We start from the raw sequence: 6,902 nt of genomic DNA, 5'->3' as shown, positions 1-6,902 counted from the left end.
TATGGAGGCACATGACCAGCGACACTGGTTAACACACGACATAGAAGTGACACAGAATTTGGGTATAAATTTGCCGTGGTTAAGTTTGTCAAGCAATAGTTCGGTTTTCACACCGAGAGCTTGCAGTAAATTCGCATACAACTGCACCACAAAACACAGACGCTGCTTGGCATAATAGGCGCGAATGCGCAATGAGAGAGAGAGAGAAACAACGTCTTTATTTGGCCTGCGGAAACCTCGGGGGGTGCCTACTATCGCCGGCCTCCCTGGTGGGGAGGTGACAAGTTCGGCCGCTGGCGATCGATGGCCGCTAGCGCGAGCTGCGCAGCCATCTTCTGTAGTTCATATTCCGCACTGGTCACCGCACTCTCCAAGCGCGGCGGCAGCGGATCCGCAGTGGTTGAGTCCGTTTGCTGGCATTCCCAGAGCATGTGCTGCATGGTAGCGCGACCGTCACCACACACACAGGAATAATTCGGGGCACACGTGTTTGGCGAACACAGGCGTCCATATCGCGCGCACCTGTAGTTGGCGCACTAGCACCGCCTCTCTTCGGGTAAGATTCCGGTGCGGCGGCGGGTAGGCTCTTCTGCCCTCCCGATACCAGGCCAGCACCTCCTTGTATGTGTCGATTGGAGTTGCCTCGACGTGGTCTTCTTCATCTTCTTCCTCGCCTTCCGCAGGACGAGGGGGGGAGCTCGGGGCAGCGCTGTGTCTGGTAAGCACGCGCGCCGCTCGGTCTGCCCCCTCGTTGCGGTTGGCACCCGTTCCCACCGGGCCCATGTGCGCCGGGAACCACTTGATGGTCACCGGCATTGTTCGTTGTGGTAGGGCCCCGCACACCCTAGACGCGCACGAGGACACTCTGTTTGTGGCGTAGTTCATGACAGCACTGCGCGAATCACACAACACCGTCGCACACTTGGGGTTGGTTAGGGCCAGCGCTATGGCCAGCTCCTCCGCTTGCCTCGGGTCCTGGGCCCGCACGCTGCCCGCCGTGTACAGCTCCCCTGAGGTCGCCGCTATCACGGCCACAGCGTACGTGCCTTGGCGGTTCGGATATGCCGCCGCATCGACGTAGTAGGCGTTAGTGTCTGCCGCATGCGCGGCCGTGAGGGCCTTTGCCCTGGCCAGGCGGCGTTCCCGGTTCGTTTCCGGATCCATGTGCTTGGGGACCGGCGGGACCTGCATGAGGCCGAGCAGCCCGCGCGGCAACGACCGCGGAGGCGGAGGCGGCGGCGGCACCGGTCCCCTGTCTCCCTCCCCCTGCAGCCTCGTCTGGCAACCTACTCTGTGCAGGATCGACCTGCCGGTTCTGGTTAGCGTTAGTCTAGTTAGCTGTGCTGTGCGCTGTGCTTCTGCTATCTCGCTTAAGGTGTTATGGACTCCTAGTTCTAAGAGTCGCGTCGTGTTGGTGTGTGTATAGAGGCCTAGTGCCATCTTGTATGCTTTGCGTATCAGAGCGTCAACCTTGCCGCTCTCGGCCGCCGACCAGTCGTGGAAGGCCGCCACATATGCCACATGGCTGATTGCAAATGATTGAACCAGCTTCAGGAGGTTGTTCTCTCGCATCCCTCCGTGCCGCGTTGCCACCTTCTTGATTAGCCGTATTGCCGTCATGATCTTCATCTCGAGCTTGGTGACGGTAAGGCCGTTGTGCCCGAGGGCGTCGACGTGCAGTCCGAGGACGCGCAGCGTCTTCACCCGCGGTATGGTCGTCCCGTCTCGAGTTCGGAGGTTGATGTCGGGTTCTGTTTTGCTTCCCTGACCTCTTCGTTTCGGTGGAATAATCAGCAGCTCCGACTTGTTCGGGGAGCACGTGAGGCCCGTGTCCTGCAGGTGGTCTTCGACTTCGTCGATGGCGCTCTGCAGGGACGCCTCGATCTCGCCGTCACTGCCGCCGGACATCCACAGCGTGATGTCATCTGCGTAAATGGTGTGCCCGACGTTCGGGATGCCCTGTAGTCGTTGGGCAACCCCGATCATGACTATGTTGAACAGCGTTGGCGAGATCACGGCGCCCTGCGGCGTTCCCGTGCTCCCCAGACTCTTCTTGGGTAGTTCCATATCTCCCGCCACTATCGTTGCGGTGCGGCCCGTGAGGAAATCGCGGATGTAGGCGAAGGAGCGCTCCCCCATGTTGAGGCGCGAGACCTGTTGAAGTATGGCTGAATGGCGAACGTTGTCAAACGCGCTCTTCAAATCCAGGCCGAGTACCGCTCTGTTGTCCATGGAGCCGGCCGGTCGGTCTAGGACTTCGTGTTTGATGAGCAGCATCGCGTCCTGCGTGCTGAGCTTGGTTCGGAAACCCAGCATCGTGTCGGGATAGAGACCTTCTTCTTCCAGGTACGCTTGCCATCTGTTTAGGAGGACGTGCTCCAAAACCTTCCCGATGCAGGACGTCAGGGAGATGGGCCGCAAGTTGTCGATACTCGGCGTCTTGCCCGGCTTTGGGATCAGTACTGTTCTGGCTTCTTTCCAGCTGGCGGGGAGCTTGCCCGCCCGCCAGCACTTGTTAAAGTAACCCGTCAGCGCCGTTATGGCCGCGTCGCTGAGGTTGCGCAGCGCTTTGTTCGACACCCCGTCCGGCCCCGGGGCCGACTTGCAGTTGATGGTTTGAATGACTGCCCGGACCTCCCACTCCTCGATGTCGGCGTCGAGCTTGGCGTTAGCCTCGCCCGCGTAACTCGGGAGGGGTGTCGGCGGGGTGGATGGAAGGTATTTGTTGTCGATGCGCCGGCGGACCTCAGCTTCGCCGAGCTCCTGCTTCGCCTTGTGTAGTGTCCGGACAAGGATGTGGTGTTGCGTCCCCTTCATCTTGCTCTCGTCCAGCAGATGACGGAGCAGGTGCCAGGTTCTGCTCTTGTGGATTTGGCCGTCCGCTTCCTGACAGACCGCCTGCCACTGCTGCCGGCAGAGCACCTCGCTGTGCTTTTCGATCTCGGTGTTTAGTAGGGCGATGCGTTTACGGAGCCTCCGGTTGTGGCGTTGTCGCTTCCACCGGGCCCTCAGTGAGTTCCTCGCCTCCAGCAGGTGTGCTAGGCGGCTGTCGACTTGCGGGGTCCCTTCGTCTGCCTCCACCTCCGTTGTAGCTGCCCGTGTCACCGCGTTGAGCTCACGCGACCACTTGTCAATGTCTTCTATCTGCTCGGTCAGAGCGTCCAACTCTTGTCTGTATTTGTTCCAATCCGTCATCGCTAGCCTGCGGGGGACCGGCGCTTTGCCGCGCAGCGGCACTGTTATCTCGAGGACGCAGTGATCGCTGCCCAGCGTTTCGCCCGTGTTCCGCCAGCGGACTCCGGTGGTAGTGTTGCAGAATGCAAGGTCTGGGTTCGTATCCCGTTGCGTGGAAGTGCCGTGTCTCGTGTGTACCGATGGGTCGTTCAGCAGGTGATATTCCGCCTCCATAGCTTCCTCGTAGAGGCTCTGGCCCTTGGTCGTAGGCTTCGGGTACCCCCACGCCGTGTGCGGCGCATTGAAGTCTCCGCACACGAGCGCGGTGTTGTCCCCTGCCAGTTGTTTTGTCTTGTGCATTAAGGTTCTGAATCTTTGTTGGAACTGTTTGGGATTGCTATAGACGTTTACTATGTAGGTGCTCTCCTTTCTCTTGCGGCCCGTGACGACCTCGATGGCTAGGTGCTCGATGGCGCTGTTTTGGAGCAGGCCGTGTTCGATATAAGTGAGTCCCTTCTTCACCAGGGTACACACCCCCTGACCCGCACCTTTCCCAGCCGTTCTTGCACTGGGCGGGCTGGCATAGGAGCGGTACCCCGGTAAGCCCGGGGGAGTCTCGGTGTGTGTTTCTTGTATGAGTATTACGTCTGGCCACCGGCCGACTTGCCTCATGTATTGTTGTAAGAGTGCCTTCTTTTTGCGCAGGCCATTCGCGTTCCATTGCCACACCACGAGCTCCCGCGTTAGCGCTGTTCTGGCCATGTTGGTCGGGTCGTGCTCGGTTGTAGCGGCTGCTGCTGTGGCTGCTGCTGTTGGTGGGTTATCTCGTTGAATCGTGTTAGGAGTTGTTGTAGCATGCGTTCCATGTTGGCCATGCGGACGCTCATGTCTGCTGTAGTTGCCTCTACCGTAGCCTGTCTTCGGTTGATTGCCTCTATGTCCCTCTCGAAGCGGTCCATGCGCTCCTCCAGATGCTGGTGGCTTTCCTCCAGCTGTTGGTGGCGTCTCTCGATCGCGTTCATTACTGTGGCTCTCCTCTTCGCCCTTAGGCTGAAGTCTTCTTCTTCTGTGGTTGAATCTCTGTTCTGTACCGTTTCTTCTCCTTCTTCGACTATTTCCGCAATTCGCGGTTCCACGGCGTGTATCCGCTCGGGCTCCTGCGTTTGCATCTGTTCTTGCTCTTGTTCTTGCTCCTGAAATCGCACTTGTCTCTGCGCCTGTCTGCGCGTTGCCTTCGATGGTAAAGCTGGGGCTTGATGTTGCTGTTGATTTGTAAGGAACATATCTAGCTTCTTGCTGAATTCTTGTAGTTGCCGCTCTTGTTGTGCAATCTTCTGGTCTTGTTGTGCGAGCTGCGCTCTGAGGCGCGCATTCTCACTGCGGAGTTCCATCGTTTCCGGAGTTGGTTGTACCTGCTGCGGTGCGCAGCTCCTGGGCTCCTGCGGGTTAGCTTCCCGCCTCAGACGCGGCTCCACCACCGCGGCTGCCCACGTTACGCCCTCTCGCGGGCTGGTCTTGACTTGATTTCCATTGCCGCCGCCGCTGCGGCGGCTCGCTTCGCCTCCGCCAGCTGCTGCTGCCGGGGCGCCGCCAGCATTCTTCTGTGGTATCCGTTTCGCGCCTTCCCCGGCCGCCCGCAGCTGCGGGAAGTCAGTTAGGCCTAATGTTGGCGCACGCCTTTGCTGCTCCTCCGTTCGCTTGCGCTCCCATCGGCGCTGCTTGACCACGTGTGGGGTCTTGTAGCGGTTCTTGCATCCCGCCACTCCGGTGGGGTGCGCCCCGCCGCACAGCTTGCAGCGGGGTTTGCATTCTCGCTCGTGTGTGGGGCCCGGATTGGACACTCCGCACGCAAAGCATACCTCGGTGTCCGGATAGGGACACACGTCTGCGCGGTGACCTAGCCTGCTGCAACAATGGCATACCTCGTAATGTTGTTTGTAAAGGCTACATCTAGTTATCATAGCTCCAAATTTTACTGTACTAGGCACTTTCGTACCCTCGAAAGCCACGATTACTGTGGTAGTGTTTCCAATTCGATGCGCTTCGAGCGCGAGCGCGTTCGCTTCGTTTACGATGTTCTCCTGCAAGTCCTGCTCCGTGTATGTAAGCGAGATGCCACGTATGACGCCCTTCACGGTGCCCTCGGGCGCCGGCACGTACGCACTAACTTCGTGTTCCCTACCCGCGATTCTGAGTAGTCGGATGCCCGAGTACATTCGAGCTCTCTGCTCATGCGGGGTACTTATTACTATGATATTTTGGGCATTGTTGGTACAAATCGTGTCTTCCCTAGATTCCTGCAGTGTAGTTCCTGCCATCTCGAAAATGGCTTCCATTAGCTTAGGTGCCTCGGTACGCGCCACGTTTAGCCCGCCACGTGGCCTAAGTATGACTTTAATATCCTCCTTCGGCAGCGCATGCGCCATGCGTGCTGCCTTGGTAAGCCTAGCGGCGACCTGCTTCGCGAAACGTGCCTGATTCTTGGGGGCTGCAGGGGGAGTAGTGGCAGAAACAACAGGGACCGACTTACCGCCAGCCGCCCCGGCCGCCTGCCGCCGCATCCGCCGCCTCGCCACCTGCCATCTGTCTTCGCCTCCTTCCTCCGCCGGTGTTGGGTCCGTGCCGGTAACCGCTACCGACACCCGTCCGTGGTCGTAATTCACTTGCATCGTCGATGCTCGAGGGCTTTCTTCAAGTGGAGAGGTGGTTCCGATGTCCATGGTAGTCGCCATCTCCTCCAGGGTAGTTGCCGTCTCCGCCATGGCGGCCGTCATCGGCGCGCCCGGCCCGAAGTCGCGCTAAGCCTAGGTTAGGCCTAGCTGGCCGACCACGTTGGCCGATCGGTCTTCGCCGATAAATGGGTGAAAATCGATGCAACTTGCCCGAAAATGGTGTCAGTCGATTCCGTGGGTCAAGCTGCGTCACCCTATAACAGAATCTCTTTGATATCTTCAATTACCCCGGCGCAATTAGTCGAAATCAGCGGAGCCGATGCGAGACACGTCCGCTCCCTGCAGCGACCGCAGCGCCTCACCGCGAATGCGCAATGAACTTACCTAGATGCATCCAACCCTTGTATCATTTTCTAATGGCACAAACCCTTACTCTACCCTTACTCTCTCCACACCCCTCTGGAACAAAATGAGCGCTTAGATGCTGTGCAACCACACAAGGTGCTGGCTTGACTTTGGCTAAGCTTGAAGGTCAGACTGACCTTACAAGGCCATTTGATGTGTTTGAAGGCCACTTGAAGGCCATTTGATGCGTTTGACGTAAAGTTAATCAGGCTTGCTTAAAAATCATTGCATATGTCTCGCCACACTCTGTGCCAAGCTTAACTCTTTCTTCCCCGCATGGCTGTAGACACTTATTGGATGCAAGTACCAGGACAATCATTTCAAGTGCTACTGAGAATCGCTGCATTTGCTGCAGTTCTATACCTTTCAGTACATCTTTGGGATTGGCAGCTTCTTCGTGTCGCCACCCTTTTTTTCCACGCAGGCACGCCACAGCTCCCACAACACTGCTTCTGCTTCCGACATGCAAGCGAACAGAGGCCCAAACTGTTTCCTTCTCTTTAATACTGGCATTTCTTCGTCCTCTGTATCTTCCTGGAGGAAATTTAGTGTCCTTTTCGTGTGTCCTTATGTATCCTTATCCTTACGTGCCCTTATGTACCTTTATGTACCCTTACCCTTACTACCTTAGGGTATGTACCCTTACCTTAG

This window comes from Haemaphysalis longicornis, unplaced genomic scaffold (genome assembly GCF_048455015.1).
Source record: "Haemaphysalis longicornis isolate Haplotype H1 unplaced genomic scaffold, Haemaphysalis longicornis Haplotype H1 scaffold_4, whole genome shotgun sequence".
Taxonomy (NCBI): Eukaryota; Metazoa; Arthropoda; class Arachnida; order Ixodida; family Ixodidae; genus Haemaphysalis; species Haemaphysalis longicornis.
Note: the sequence above shows the minus strand (reverse complement) of the source record.